The sequence below is a fragment of the Ambystoma mexicanum genome, chromosome 9 (assembly GCF_040938575.1).
Source record: "Ambystoma mexicanum isolate Mex_15411 chromosome 9, UKY_AmexF1_1, whole genome shotgun sequence".
Lineage (NCBI taxonomy): Eukaryota > Metazoa > Chordata > Amphibia > Caudata > Ambystomatidae > Ambystoma > Ambystoma mexicanum.
This window is the reverse complement of record NC_090931.1, coordinates 786,607,180-786,623,758: the sequence shown is the minus strand read 5'-3', so window position 1 is coordinate 786,623,758 and position 16,579 is coordinate 786,607,180. Positions and strand designations below refer to the sequence as shown.

The 16,579-nt window shown below is 47.8% G+C and overlaps 1 protein-coding gene across 2 annotated transcripts in view; it reads left to right on the top strand.

Moving 5' to 3' along the window:
• Window positions 1-16,579, top strand: part of PGAP1 (post-GPI attachment to proteins inositol deacylase 1) — a 1,466,013-nt gene that overhangs the window by 112,210 nt on the left and 1,337,224 nt on the right. Inside the window, exon 1 of one of the 2 annotated variants that reach the window (XM_069615725.1) lies at window positions 3,280-3,509. The exons of the other annotated variant lie outside the window; for it this stretch is intronic. The gene's annotated coding sequence lies outside the window, so the exon portion shown is untranslated. Of the gene's footprint in view, window positions 1-3,279; window positions 3,510-16,579 lie in introns of those variants that run through there. 2 annotated transcript variants of the gene reach the window in all.

Genomic DNA, 16,579 nt, shown 5'->3' with positions numbered 1-16,579 from the left:
CTTTGGGGAGGTCTTTGGTTATCGCCCGTGTTACCTGCCTATCTATTCGTGGGTCAGCCCATGTATTAAAATCTCCCCCTATCACCACAGGGCCTCCGCTTTTCTTCTCTATAAGTGATGGGGCTTTCTGGTTAAATGCCCCTTGACCTTGGTTGTAAGAGTATACCCCTGCAAAGGTGATTCGTTGGGCTTCCCATTCCCCTTTAACCACCAAAAGCCTACCCTCCATTAGAGCCTTCACTGTCGGATTTTTTAGTCTGGGTGGTTTATTTAGTATCAAGCCCACTCCACCTTTCTTTTGCTCTGCGGATGCCCAGTATGTTTGCCCCACGCATCTCCCCTTCAGTGGTATCTCCTCCCCCGCTTTAAGTCTAGTCTCTTGGATAAAGAGGACGTCCAGGGCGGCCCTCTCAAATTCCCTCGGCACCAGCGATCTCTTTGTGAAGCCCCTTCACATTAAGAGTGCCTACTCTTAGCGTTGCTTGTTCTGATCACGCCCTGGGCGGCATCTCCCTCTCTATGCTGGGTCCCATATATTTTGCTTGTTTCTTCTCTGTTTGCCACTTCGCATTGGGTGAACCTTCATTCAGCGTAATGCCCCGGTAATGTGACTCTTTCGTTTGTGTCCCCTTCAGCCCCCTTGTGAACTATAAATAACTAACTAAATTCTTTAACTGAACCGCAGGCGCTGACCGCGTCCTACTTCCTTTGGGTCGAGACACCCACTAAGATGTTTACTCATCCCTCGTTGGCCACTCCCTTTGTTAATCCCGTGATTTAGGATTAGTACTCACTTTTCCTCTCGTATTCGTTGATTCATGACGTTCAGTAGTGCGTGTGTTCCGTGACCGTGGTATCAACCTCATTTGTACCTTTTCATGGCGGCTTGGTCGGTGATGTCAGACTTATCTTGGCATATTTTCTCCCCACCTTGCTTCTTTTTCACCTGTGTGGCGGTCCTTCCACTTCTTGCGGCCGGGAGGGGTGGGCCTCATCAGGGCCCGTGGGGCCTCTTGCTTCGTTTTGATCTGTTAAATGTTTCAGGACTTGTTTAGCCTCCTCGGGGGGTGACCACTCTTCACCTTTGCACTCGAAAGTCAGGTCAAAGGGGTATCCCCACCTATAACGGATGGAATGTTCAGTGAGCCACTGGGTGAGGGGCCTGCATGCCCTTCGCCGTCCCAAGGTGAAGCTGGACAGGTCCTGGAATATCTTTATTCTAGAGCCCTGGTATTCTAGATCCTGGAATTGCTTTGCCTTGATAAGGATTTCTGACTGCTCCTTGTAGGCGAGGAATTTGACAACTATTGAGCGTGGTCCACCCCCATACGCTCTTCCTCCCCTATGAGCTCTCTCAATGTGTACCTTCTTCCCTCCTTCCACCTCAAAGAGATGGTTTATGATGACTTGGACTTTTCTCTCAACCTGGAGTGGGGTCTCTCCTTCTTTCTCTTCCAATCCTAGTATACGTAGGTTTGAACTTCTTTCTCTGTTATCCATATCATCCATCTTGAGGGAAAGCTCTTCTTCTCTTAGTTCAATGTCCGTCATTCTTGTGTTTAACTTCATTTTATATTGATCTGGTTGTGCTCCAGATTTTCTACTTTCCCTTCGATACTTTCAACGTTTCATCTAATTTCTGAAATGGATGTTTGAATGTCCGACAGTAGAGCTCTGATCTCTGCCATGATCCCTGCGATGTCCTCTTTCGTGGCCGCGTTGCTCATTATGAGGGTGTCTGTGCCTGGTGGCACCAGCTCTTGGGGTCCCCTACTTTGATACTGTTGTAGCTTATCTAGGCTGATTCTCGGGGGCAGCTCCATGCTGTCTCTAGCCCCTTTCAGTCGTGTCACCTCGGTGGTGCTGGGACCTGCTCTTTGTTTTTTCCGCTTATTTGCCAGGGTTGTCGCTTACTAGGGTCTCATGCGGCTGTGGCAGGATAGGTCTAAAGGTGCAGGGACACTACGGGCCAGCTTTTGGGAGGGGGACGCTTATGCCTGTCATTTCTGCTGCTGAGACTTGCCTCTTCTCCTGCTGGCGGGAGGGGGGGGTCTCACCACCCTATTGCAGCTTGTCTAGGGGGTGGCTTACTCATGCACTGCCTTTTAGTCCTGTTATGGGAGCCAATTATGCTGCTGGGCCCATAGGTCACGCTGTTTAAACTTTAGCCTCCCTTTAGGTCAGACCTGGTGATCTGGAATCTCTGCTCCCTGGATCATGCAAGGGGTTTGCCGGCGGGAATAGTTTTTTAGTTTTTTTGCCAGTTCTGAGGGGGGGTCTTTTAATCCCTGCACCTTGTTCGCTTTATTCCCCCTGGTGGAAGTCTCTGTTCTCTTCACAGGGCTGGCCAGTGTTTTTGTCAGCCCCTGGGCCTCCTTTGCTAAACCCGTTAGCCCTCCCTGGGTGTAACAGGACCTGGCAGTCGTTCACTTTGTTTGCTGGCGAGTACTCCCTCCTTCTTGACCAGTGCCCTCACCTCACCCTGTCCCTGAGGGAGTAGCGGAGGCCCCTCTCGCCTCTTCTTTCTTTTCTTTTTCCGCCGCACTTTCGTTTGGTGTTTCTGTGTCATGTCAATGTCTGCCTTCGGGTCCCTCCTCGCTAGATCCCACACCGGTTCTCCAGACCACCTCCTCACCTCCGATTCGGGTCGGGTGTCCCCAGCAGGGGTGTTGAGTGCAGGCGGCCTCTCCGAACCTCGCCTTCTATTTTGTTGCGTTGGTCACTCCAGGGTGCTTATTTCACACACCCCGCCAGGTGGCTGCTTTGGTGCACTTGAAGCAACGGTTTATGCTTTTCTACTGGCTTCCATGATTCTACGCTTCCTCGGGGGTCCAACGGGCGGCGGGTACCTTCTTTCTCCCTGCACGGCCTCTTTTTTCCGGCACCTGGTTTCCCTGTTGCAAGACGCTTCTAATGTTTCGCGCCCGGGACCCGCTCCTCATCCGGGGACCCCGGGCAGAGATGCTGCGATTTCGCGCTGGGCTGACACCTTGTTCCAAACAGAGGTTACGGCGGGCGAATGCGCCGCGGGACGCGGCATGGCAGGCGCCGCCCCTTAGTGGGGGCTGCCGGGCCAGAGACCTGCCCCCCCCCCCGAGCCTCAGCTTCCTGGCGGCCCACGGGGGCGAGGGGCCAATTCACGAAGGCAGGGAGGGGGGGGGGCCGAGGGGGAGGGGGCCGCCCCGGAAGTGGCTGGGGGTACCGGGGATTGTTTGGGGGGGGGGACAGGAAGCCGGGGGGGAAGACCCTACAAAAGGGTAGGATCGTCGTAGGAACGATCTCTTCCTCCGGCTTCCTGCCCCCCCTCCCACGTGTAGCACCAGAAGGATTTTTTGTCGGAGCGGAATTGGTTCCAGCGTCCCTGTGGCAGGGGTGCCCGTGTTCCAGAGGAGAGGATCTCGGCGTGCCCGTGGCAGGACTGGTCGTGTTCCGGAGGAGAAGATCGCGGTTGCAGGAGGGGGGAGCATCGTGGCTACAGTGGCGAGCAATGGTCGAGCGGGTATTGCGAGGTAGGAGGGTGGAGTGATTTTGGCGGTGGGCGTCCGAGGTGGGGAGGGCTGGTGGTGCGGGTGGCCATGATGGGGTCGCGGCGTTTCTGTCCCTGATGTGAGGCTTTCAGGGCGAGGTTCATTGTCGGGAGTGGTTGAGAGACTTTTAGAATTAAGAATTTAAATGCAATTATTTCAACCATGATGGGGTCGCGGCGTTTCTGTCCCTGAGGTGAGGCTTTCAGGGCGAGGTTCATTGTCGGGAGTGGTTGAGAGACTTTTAGAATTAAGAATTTAAATGCAATTATTTCAACCAGGTGTTTTGCATAACACACGATTCAGCACATGGGAGTCGGCAAGTGGCTACATGTTTTGTTGTGTATGTACAGACGCATCATATGTTTCGACATGATAAACATGCGGGGCTCAGCCAATGACAAAGCCTATGCGGGGGTCGTTAACATTCAAGGCACGTGAACCACTGCGCCGAATGCTCAACCCGAGACACGCAGCGTACAAGTTTCCTTCTAAAACAAAAGCCTTTAAATATTAATAGCGCAGAGGGGCCCTCGTGTACACAGCGGGGTCCGCACGACCAGAACAAAGGTTCCCAGCGACACTAAAAAAGAGCCCCCTCACCCCGAAATACAACGTTTTAATGGCCAGCGCCTTCTAGGGGGCTCATTACGACGTGGGCATTATCTATTCATTTGAAGAAGGAGGGAGAAGGAAAGGACCCTGACAGGGGAACCTTGGCATAGCCCAGAGGGCAGCAGCCAGGGGACAGGTATCAGCCGAGCACAGGATTTCAGTGCCGGATGGGAATCGCTTGGAATGGGGTTCCATAGTCAGGGGCATTTGGACAACATGCCGAGGCATGTGTGTCTGGGTTTCTGGTGCGGAGCGGAGGCATGAGACGGGGGTGGTTTGCGAGGAGGCTGCCGTGCTGGGACGCTGGGTGGATTACAAGGACCTGGATGCAATTGGCCAGAACAGCATTGGGGGCAGGGACGTTGTGCAGGGAGAGTATAATACGGGCATAAGCCCCCTGAGGACGGTACACTGGCTATGGCTTGGACGCTCAAGTGGCGTAGCCGCACGGGTCATTGGGTGTCTAGGCCGGGGTAGCGTGGTACGAAATGTAGGCATGGCAGGAATGTAGTGGCTTCATGCGTTCACGAGCCTCGGACTCCGGCGACAGTCGCAGGGTTGTTTGGAACGGCATTTGTGTAGGCGGTATTCCAGAGGATAGCACAGGTGGAGCAGCGGCCTGCTACGGGGCAGAGCACTCCCAGCGAGCATATATGAGGTGAAATGTGCATGGCTGATGGGGCGCTGTGTGGTTTCGGTGGGGCCCACCCTTGCATGCCTTTTGCCCGGCGCTCTTGCCAGTGGCGTTTGCTCTGTGCTAATTCTGCATTGTTGGGTGTCGGTTGTTTACCACCACGGTGGTAGTAGCAGGGCGAGTGACACGTGTGAGGGCAGGGGCATGGATTGCGTCCGGGGGAATGCAAGGCCTTCGATGGCCGACGTGGATAATAGTTTGTGTCGAGTACGGGTAGCGGCAGAGAAGGTTTTGTGATCGGGTAGGTTGTTGCGACTTGTCCGCACGCAGCACCATTGGCCACCGCTGCAAGTGCACCCCGCTCTGGTTGGCGGGTCCTGCTGCAGGTGGTAAAAAAAAAAAAAAAAATAAAAAAAAAAAAAAAAAATAAAAAAATAAAAAAAAAAAAAAAAAAGCTTGTAATATGTCCTCTTTCACCCATGTACGTCCGTCGCGTTGTTCCGGCTGTTTTCTTTATCATTGTGTGGGGGATGGATACACCCATGGACGGCTGCCGCGCTGCATGGGCCGTCTTTCCTTCATGGTGAAATCCTCCATTACAGCATTGGAGTTACGTAGAGTTAATCACCCATGGACGGTCGCCATCCTGCATGGGGACGCTTTTTCTGTATGCTCATCATTAAGGTTACGTGGATGTAGGCATCCAGGGACGGTTGCCGGGCCACGTGGGCTATGTTTTTAAAGGCTACTCTGTTTAGCAGCCACGGGGATGTGACGTGCATCACCAATATGCACAGTTAAGAAGAAAAGGCATTTCAGTTCGACAAATGGGTTTTACCGATTTATTAACGTGCCATCCTGTAATACCACGGTCACCCGCTGTACAGCTTGCGCGTTTGTAAGGGATGGAGGCAGTGATCTATCTTAACGGCCGCAGGTGTTCTTCTGTACGCGCCCACCTTTTTGGGGATTTCCTTAATGTGCATAACAAATGGCTTCCGGGAGGGTTCACCGGGGACCGGTAGCAGACAAATGCTCGGATACAAAGTATGGGGGATTAATTGTAAACAGTTTTTGTGCCGATCTTGGAAACAGGATGACGCAGAGCAATGAGGGGTTTTGTTTTAGGATGCACCAATTTTTAACCTGGCATTGGTAAACATGTGTATGCTCGTTATTGGCTGGTTATTGTTAAAATAAGGGGAAGTACGGCGGGCGAATGCGCCGCGGGACGCGGCATGGCAGGCGCCGCCCCCTTAGTGGGGGCTGCCGGGCCAGAGACTCGCCCTCCCACGCCCCCCCCCCCGAGCCTCAGCATCCTGGCGGTATACGGGGGCGCGGGGGGGAGGGGCTAATCGCCTGCGGTAGAAAACTGTATGGAACCTACAGGCCATGTGGGGGTGGGACGCAACTCAGACTCCCATCCTTGTGAAATGCCAGATTACTCCTCAGATGGGCACTAGTAGGTTGGTATGTATTTACTTATTTATATGTTCACAGCACGCAAACAGCCCATGTGAGTCGCTTACATGCGAGGAGCTTAGTTACAGGGGCGCCAGGGACACCTTGGAATCAGTACAGGTTAGTTACATACATATATAGTGCATTTTGGCAAGCAGGGTATGTGACAGATGTTATCAAGTGAAGGTGATTAGATGGATAGTAGCGCATTGGCCGCTTTGCGCTCTGGGGCGATAATGCGCCCGTGGCCTGTTTGCTTCGCAAGAGGGGCGCGGAATGTACCGGTCGCCCGGCATTACGAACGCACCGTGTGTTATGAACGCTCTAAAGCGTTGGTGATTTGCATTGACCCCTGCTGCTGTGGTGCGTGGAGCGCGACTGTGATTGTTGAGCATCTTTGAGAGTTGCTCGTGTCTGAGTGACGCATCTATTAATGTGACAATGAGTCTAGATGTTTGTGGGGCCCTCATGTTGCGCAGCTGAACACCTTTTGGGGTAAGGCTGAGTGTGTGGTCATTTAGACCGAACAGTCTGTTGGTATATGTAATGGTGCTGGTCGAGGTTAGTCGTGAGGTGTTTATATGGCCAAATGCAATTTTGATTGTTTGGCAGACACAAAAGCCCGTTTGCTGGGAACTTTTATATTTAACTCCTGGATCAGGCCTAGAAGAGCCGGGTACCGTTCCGCCAGGAGCGAAAGTTGGGATACCTACATGGAGGGTGTCGATGGGGCTACTTTGGCATCGATAATGGCTTCTTCATTGAAATGAGTTATATCGAGCTCGTACACAAGTGTTGCAGAGCGGGACCAGGCGAAAAGGGAGGGGGAACAAGCAAACGGAACCAGTGATCTTACTAGGTCCAGTGACATTTAAGAAAGCACAAGTGCATGGGAAAGGAAAATGGGCAGGGGGGGAGGAGAGGAAACATAATTATTAAATAGAATAAGGGCTTAAAAACATGGTAGTGCAGCCAGCAAGTGGCAGGTGGAAGTTAGTCAGCAATGTACATCTGATAAGTGAGGGTGGCCATGATGAGGGTGAAGTAAATTAACGTCTCATGACTTACACTGACACAATTTGTCTTGGTTTTCAAGGTGGACACGTGGGGGAACAACATAAGGTAAAGGCGTGCCCACAGTTACCAGACAACGGTCCTGGTTACAGAAGGGCAAATGCACTGGCGTTTAAGTGAGTTAATGTGGGGTTTAGGCAATAGGGCGCCTATAGGTAGAAAGACGAAGAGACGCAACAGCCCGAAAACAGGTAAAGTAAAACAGGAAATGCCGGCAGTACCGTGGGCGAAAAAAAAAAAAAAAAAAAATGCGGAGGGGGATTTCCACAAGGAGATGGTCCACAAAGGGGGGGGGGGGTGGGTTAAGGGGGGCCGATCCCACACGGTGCGTCCCCCCTCCCACAAACATTGACTCGCTAGGGTATGTGTCAGTCTCCTCTATCGATACTCAAACATGTCTGCATTCGGCGAGCACTGGCCACGATGGCACGGGTGAGGGTAGGAGATGCAGGAAGGAAAAATGGGGGAACTCTCTGCCGCCGGCAGCCCGCAGAGAGTCTTGGAGGAGTTACATTGCGATCCCTGTAGCAAAGCGCTGTCAGGCCCATAGGGGAATGCACAGCCAACAGATTAGACCTTACGGCGCCCCAGGAGTACTAGACTCAGGGGAGGCCCTGGGAAAAGGGGAGGGAGATAGGGGTCTTGGAAACTATTCCGAACCCAAAAGAGAGGGCCGGGGGGGGGATCAAAAGAACGAAGCTCAAAATACAACAAAGGTATACAAGGGGAAGCCCCCCGGGGGGAAGGAATTGGGGGATGAGGGTCTCGAGTAGAGGCTGTGTTAAAGAAGAAGTTGGGACTGTGAGTCTAAGTAGTATGGGACACTAGTACATATGGACATCGCAGGACGATGACTTTTTAGGCAGGGAGAAAGTGGTGGTGGGTCGGCACCGGAGGGCGGGGCCGGCCCGGTGTATGTATGTGATGTGGGGACACTGTCGGTGGTGTCTGTATAGGAACTTGCCAGGCGCCAAGGGGCGGCCTGCGTTAGATAGAAGGGGAACTGGGGGACGCAGAGAGGGGAGGGGGCGGGCAGAGCTGCAGTTTGGGTCAATGGACCAAAGTTAAGAGGAGAAACAAACGACATGGATGGGGGCAAGCGGCAATCAACGACAGATGAACACGGGGTAGAGAGAAGATAGACAGGGCCGGGGTACCCCAGAGGCGTCTGCACGACGCCGACGGGGAGGGGGTGGGGGGCGACCCTAGGTAACCTCACACGGAGTAGAAGAACCTGTGGTGTGGTGAATTACGGATCACATGTAAGATAACTCCAAGACTTTATGCAAAATAAAGCTGCCGTGGCATTAACATTTCCAACTGTACAACTTGTCTCCGTCTATTATTGAGTGCACAGGGAATGTGAAGGAGGGTAGGCCGGCACGGGAGAGAGGGTGGGGTGCGGGACCGGGGAGGGGCGGCTGGGGGGAGGTGTCGGCCTACACAATACCGGGGCTACTGGTTGGTTGGGTGGTGGGCGTGCAGTGGGGGGAGGCGAATGGCGTTAGGATGCCCCCGCTAAGGCGTGTGTTGTGCCAAGGGGATCTTGCGGACCTGCGTTGTGGCAGCGCCTTGCTCCGATCGGGGGGGTGAAGGCTGGTGTGATGCAGGGGCTCTTTCACTTCACTCCCGCGCCTCAAGTGACACAGTCCTTATCACCGGATCTTTAAGTCTGCACAATTTCCACTTCGGACCCCCGGGCCATCACCTTCATCCGGGAGTATGACTGTCTGTGCGCTCATTAGGCTGCATCCGTTGGGAGATTATCCTGAGCCCCTTCCAGCTCGCTCGTCTGGTGCCTTTCACCCGTGGGCCGCCATGCTCCATGCCATGAGGGAGGAGGAGAGCCTGACTTACTTTTCGGTTTCTCTACGGCTTAGCCACCAATTTGGCTTTATGCCTCGCTCTATATAAATCCACCGTTTGCCTCATCAAAGTGTCATCGGGATTCTCTCATTTTCATCTCTTTTGTCCCTGCTACAGGAGGAGCTGAGCTTCAGGCCGCCATTGCCTTCTGCGCCCCCTAGCGGTCTCCAATCTGTCCCATTTTCGGTGAATCTGGAACACTTCCTTGTGTGACGGAATACATTGATGAGAATTAAGTGTGTGAGTGCTTCACCTTTAACAAACTTCACAATGGAGGGGGGTGAATGTCTTTTTGGTAGTTGGTGGGTTGGAGGGATGGAAAAGTGTTATACCTAATTTAGGACAATCACTCCTGGGCACCTGACCATCTTGATTGTGGACCGGCGTGGGTGGGATGTTTGTAGTGTATTTGAAGTGGTCTATGTGTTGACTTATCCTGGACATCTTGTCATTGAAGATGCTGTTGATGACATTGCATTTGTCAAGTGATATTGTGGTATTTCAGGGGCTGGCAGGGGGATAATGCATTGCTTTACAGCTTGGAAGCTCTGCTCTCGTTGGATGCTTCCAGAATGGTTGTTGCATAGTGGTTTGGTGTAGCTGTTGTGAGGAATGTACTCTACTGATCTTGAGAGTTCTCAGGGTGATGAGGTTTTCTGGTTGGAGGGATTTCCTCCGCAGCTTTTCTTTTCTGCAGATGGTGTGCTAGTTGATTTAGTTCCTGTGTGTACCAAGGTGGTGGTGGAGTATTTTATGATCCCCAGAGACACAAGACTACCTGGTGTTATTCTTATATTGGGATCATGAGCGGCAAGCCAAAAACCAGACCTAGTGGGCACTAGGGCACAATTTCTCGATCATAGTGGTATTGCATTGGTAGTATTTTATTGGTGGTATTTCATTGGTGGTACAAGCTCAGAATAGACTTACCAGGTTACCTGGAAACTGTAATAGGGAATCAGCTCTTTATGATTTGCCCCAGTTGACAGTGTTATGGTGTACCTTGCTGTTTACCATTGGCGGTAGTAAAAATACCTCCTTAGCATTGTACCTGTCTATAAGCCATCACGAGTAACTAGAACACACAATAAATAAGCCAAAGCTGATCTAATTATTTTCATGTACTTTATTAGCAATTAGGGTTTATGAGTAATATAAAACGACATGTGCTATGCAATGAGCTCATTTTTACATTTTTTGAAATACAGAAATGAAAGCGCACATCGCTATTTCATATTTTCCCTTTTTCAGTGATGGCAGACTCCACACTTCAGGCCAAAACAGGGCTATAAGCACACTTCACAGTAACTGACTCCCGCAATGAAACCCTTGCTCCTACGATGGATTTCAATTAACCTTCTAGCGATGCAATCCCAATCACTGCTATCTAATGGCCTTGAAAAGTATCCTTCACTTTAGGAGAGCCTTGAGCTTTCAGTTAATATTTGTGAAATCTGCTTCTTGGATGATGAAGAAAAACGTATGAAAATAGCTATCTACGTTTGTAATTGTAAACAGTTATACACACCTCACTTGTACTTTATGCTCACCTAAAGGATGCTTGAAATATTCATACCAGCAGACTCAGCGAGAAATCGCACCCTCCTTCCTCTGCGGCAGGACAAACCCAGCAAAACACTTGCCAGATCCTCCATCAGCAAAGGATGCAGGTCCTCCGAGAGACATAGCCTCGGTCTCTCTGCCCTTCCCCTTTTAAGGCTTCTGTCTGTGATCTGCCCCTTGATGTATGTTTTCCAACAGAAAGTTAAGATTTGCCTGCCCCTGACTGTGATGTCACATACAATCAGACACCACAACCCACTTGCCCAAACCTCTAGAAGGTTCCAGAGAACACGTGTTTTGCCTGTCGCCTTTCCACAGAGATTCAGGGCAGCAAACGGATGACAAAGTTACATTTCTCTATGCTGGCTTCCTGCAGTAGAACATGAACAATGGAGGTACTTGGAGCAACTTGGCTTTTCACATTCCACATCTTCATTGCAGAAGCAGCTTTACTTCTTGCATTTTTCAAGCAATGCCACACAGCCTGTGTTTGCGAATTCATGAATTGGGCTAATTTGTCCCAATGATCTGCACCAATGTTTTGCACCAATGAGCTATGCACTGAGCTGTAAATATTAGCAAGGGATTAGAGATTAGTAGGTTAGGGGTTAATAATTGTTAATCTCATGCTTCACTGCAACTCACTTCATACTATACCATAGCGTGGTGCACTATGCAACGGTATGGGTATCATGCAAAGCTAGGTTCACATTTTTCTTTTTGCTTTGTTTTGTATAAATTCACAGTACTGACTCACCAGATTCACATCAGAGTCTCACACCTCTTGCTGTCAGAGTCTGAGTTTTTGATGAAATTCTGTCCTGGCTGAAATCCAGAGCCTCTTTTTCCCTACATACTCCCTCTTTTTGTTTCTTTCTGTACCTTCTTAAGAGTCTCTGCAGAAACAAACAACAATCCCAGCCACAGTTTCATCAACACGTGCAATCCTGTGCATATTGTAAAAAAATAAGGAATTCTTAATCGGAATATTGTACACAAAATCGTCCACAAATTCTCATGTTCTCAAATACCATGCAATTTGTATCCCAAATCTTCAAATAGATTTTTTGTTGTTGAAATTAAAAAAAAAATGCAATTATTTTTGGTTATTTTTGTAATGCTTTGTTTTCTGGTCTGGTTTTCACTTTTCTTTTATACATATTATTTTCTTTTGATCAACTTTTTTTTTTAGTGAACTTGTTTTTGTGTTTTTGTTTTTACAATTAATCATTGCGCAAGTAATATCTAGTCCTTTTCCTAGAAAGAAAATCAAAATATCAAAACCTTGTTGTCCATATTGATCAGAGTGTCTATTCTATGACTGGATGGCTGCATCGGTCCAACCCTAGAAATAAATCCATTGAAATCAATGTTTCTGTTGAAAATAACTTACCCCCAAATTAGTGTTCAACCTTCAATTGTTTGAGAAACATGGACAAATCAAAACAAAGAACCAGATAGGATGCATAATACCAAGTGCAAGATAACAGTTCTCTTAACTTAGTGGTTGCCATCACAAAGCCTAACGCTGAATTTTCAAGCAGGCCCATGACCATGCCACAGCTTTCCTTAATGTGAAGCAAGTTTCCATCCTCTACAAGCAGGGCTTCCTTCAGGTCCACTAGTCATACATCTTTTCCCCCTTCTTCTCTCCAGGGGGTTTTCCTTCCATCCAGGGGTCTCCCGTTCATCCGGCGGACTCCCAAGGTCCTAGGATCTGGCGGCCAGCTCCAGAAGCGCTGGAGGGGCAATACGTTAGTTCCTAATCTGTCAGTACACCAAATTCATTCATTTTCCCTTTCCTTTGAAGTTTACCTGAAATAAAACTGTGGATTAAGCAACATAATGTATACAATATATACAATGATGATATTTGAATCAAGAATATTTCTCCACAACCACCTGTAAATAAGACATGGATTAAGCACAAAAATACAATATGGCACCTCTTTTCATCTGACTGTAAATAAGCATGTAGGTTAAACATAACAAAATTCAACACATCATTTTCAATCAAGAAAATATAAACACATTAATCATTGACTATAAAGATATAGCATCCATTCAAAACACCAGTTATTCTAATCGTACATCAACCCGTGACACTTAACAAACTAAACAAACACCAATCTGGAACATTTCACTCATTTCTACCTTTTTTTAATATATTTTTTTAAACACCTTGTGCTCACATTTCCACTTATATACTCACCTGTTTCATCCCCCCTTTTTACATAAATCTTAAAAAGTACTTGCAGTTACTTACCTGATGTACCCTTCTTTTACTCCTCTTTTTCCACTTGAATCAATATTTACATTCATACCTACTTACCTGCTACGCTGAATCTCTTTGAGGTAACAGTGCTTGAATATGACAACAATGTTTACTCCCCACTAGCTTCTCAAATTTGTTCAAGCCTTCTCACTTCATGCTTCGGGTGGAATGGTTTGATTTGGTTAACATGAACAAATTGTTTCACAGTCAACTCTCCCTCCTTTACAGCAATCCAGTAGGCCACAGGTGAAACCTTATCTACAATTTCAAATGGCCGTGCCAGGATGCGAGGAATTTAGCATTTGTATGCTTACTTTTCCAAAAAGTCAAACTTATAGACTTGGTCACCTACTTCATATTCTCTCACAGATGTCTTCCTCTCATAGAATGACTTTGCACTGACTTTTTACAAATGCTGCTGTGCAAATGCATATTGCAAGTGCTTTCTCAGATCTTCCACATATTTGTGAATTGTGGCTACATTAACTAGATCCTGCTCATTGGTCCGGTAGAGTAAATGTCGTGGCAACACCATCTTCCTGCCTGTTAGAATCTCATGTGGGCTGAGGTTTGTGGATCTGGACGGTGATGACCTAATAGACATTAGCACCAGAGGGAGTCGCAAATCCCAACTGGACCCTGTCTCAGCTACAAACTTCTTTAACATATCAACAATTGACCTGTTGCAAGGTTCAACACCACCAGAAGAAGAGGGCTGGTATGAAAAGTGCGGTTTCCTTTTCACACCCAAGACTTGCCACATCTTTGTCATCAATGCACTGTTGAAATGACTCCCACGGTCTGATTCTATCCTTTCAGGTAAACCAAACCTAGAAAAAATATGGGTGACTAACAAATTGGCTGCCGTTTGCGTGCTGCAATCCGTTGCCGGAATGCATTCCAGCCACTTGGACATTAAACAAGTGACTGTTAACAAATACCTTTTTCCCTGTGCCGACCTTTGCACGGGACCTACAATATCGATTTGCAAATCAGACCATGGAAGTGTCAGACCTCTTTTCGTTAATGGCACCCTGTGTGTTGGGGGAAGTAGGTTGACACTGTACACACACCAAGCACCCCCTTGTATATAGGTCTACATCTTGGGACATGTTGGCCAATAGGCATAATCTTTCAAATGCCCAAGATTGTCTGGGAAACTTTGTGGTCTGCAGTTATGGCGTTATGGGCATGATGTAGCATCAGTGCCTGAAATGACAATGGTACCACCCATTGAATTTGCCCTGACACAGATTCCCGAATCATCAGTCCATCCTGCAATCAAATTCTCTTTTTGTTCTTTAGCAATACACTCAGTTCTTCTTTCCCTTTGCAGTCTCCTCAGTCAGAGGATATTGCTCTGCATTAAGCAATTTGATTATGTAATAGGGTCTTCTTTTTGTGCCTTGACCATGTCCTGATCAGGTGTATCAAAACTCCACTAACTGATCTGCCTGGTCATTCCCTTCCTTGTCTTCCCCTGGTGTTTTCAGATGTCCTCGTATCTTCCTCCAATTAATGATCACATCATTTTCTGAAACATGTTTGTCTATGGCTTGGATCATTTTGCCATGTTTGAGAGGTTTCTTGTTATAAGTGACATTCCCCTCAATTTCCAACCGGGTAAATATTCCACAAAACTATTTCGGGCATAAACTAAAACTGTTTCTTTGAATTTATTTTCTACCGCTGTGGATATTGCTATATAAATAGCACCCGATTCTGCAACTTTACTGCTTTTGGGGCCAAATCTCATGCTTACTCTTGGAATGCCATTACATGTGAACCACACATTTCCTATTCCTGCCATTAATTCCTTTTCAGAATCATCTCCCACGTGGTATGCATATCCATCTACATACACAGTTGGGGGATCTCTGCATGTTTATTTATGAATGCTTTATTAGGGGATTGCTCAAATTGAGTTGTTTGTCTCTAGCTCTGTGTCTTCAGGTGCACAGATAGGAGCACAGTCATGTAAGTCTGCTAGCCCTTGAGCAACTGGGCTGTTTTTGTTTTGTCCATTTCTCACTTCCACTGGAATTCCCTGCAATGCCAATGTCCATGATGTGATTCTTGACTGAGCCAAATTCCCATATCTGATCCTTTTACTTTGTAAAAATTCTAAAGACTGATGCTTTGTTTCAACAATCACCCGTTCCCCTTGAATAATGGGGCGGACATGTTGTAATGCCCAGACAATGGTCAAAAGTGCTTTTTACGTTCACTGAATTTAGTTTCTACCTGTGACAATGCCTCGTTGGCATATGCAATGGTTTTGTTATTTACACTGTGTTTTTGGTACAGGACCGCTGACATACATTGATCTGTGAAACCTATCTCAATGAAGAAATCATTCTTTATTGGATAAGCCAAACATGGGACTTTCATCAAACAGCCCTTTAACTTGGCTACTGCCTCACTCTATTCCTTTCCCCATATCCAGGGTACCCCTTGCTTCATTAATGTAGTCAAAGGTTGTGTGATTTCTGCATAATCTTCAATGAATTCCCTGTTGTAACTTGTCATTCCTAATATACTTTTTAGGCCTTTCAAATTGCTGGGATCTTTTAGTTTCCTCCACCTTTTTCTTTTGTGAATTTAACCCATGTTCTGATACTTAATGCCCTAGAACGTTCACCCTCTTTCTGCACCACTGGGCTTTCTGTAAAGATACGTTTGCTCCAGTCTTTTGCAACTGACCAAGCACGTCTAATTTCATTGATGTGTCCTTTTAAAGTCTTCATTTTTGACTAAAACATCATTCACATAAATCACAGTTCCTCTCTCAGCTGCATCTGGGAGGGCTTTACTTGGGAATATCCCAAACTCCCTTCCACTATTGATATAGCCAAATGGGGTCAGGGACCATGCATATTATAATCGGTTAAAGAAGAAGGCAAATACATTTTGTATATCTTCAGCTAGTGGAACACACCAGTAGGCCGCTGTGAGATCCAGAGTGGTAAATATCTTTGACCCCAGACTTGTGCAAGACCATGATCACTAAATGGGAGAGGCTACCTTGAAACAGGTACCCTCCTATTTAGTTCTCAAGTCTGCACACAAGCACCATTGGCTGTTGGGCTTTAGCACACATAATATGGGAGGATTCTGAAGTATTGTGAATATGCCCAATGATGCCCCTAGATTCCAGATCTTTTACTATTTCTGCCAGGGACGCTAGACAGGCCAGGGGTAACCTATATTGTCACACAAATAACTGCTCCCTACCATACCCATCGGGTAGTGTAGCAACATATAAGTCGGCCAGACACAGTCATAGGCATCTTTGGCACAAACCTCTTTGAACTCCATAAATATCTTCTTCAACTGAACTCTCTCTTCTTCAAGTGTGCAAGCCTCTGCAGCTTGGATGTGTTCTTCTACCATTTTAGAACATTTTGGGAAATCCTGCAAAGGAGAAACCTCTGTGCTTTCCTTTAGTTGTTAGTTGTGTGGCAGTGTCCCTTTGGAGATATCTTGGAACATTAACCTCCACCTTAATTTGCTGCATTTCACCTTGCTACTTTTCTCTTTCAGATTCACCCCCTTGAAATAGGATGC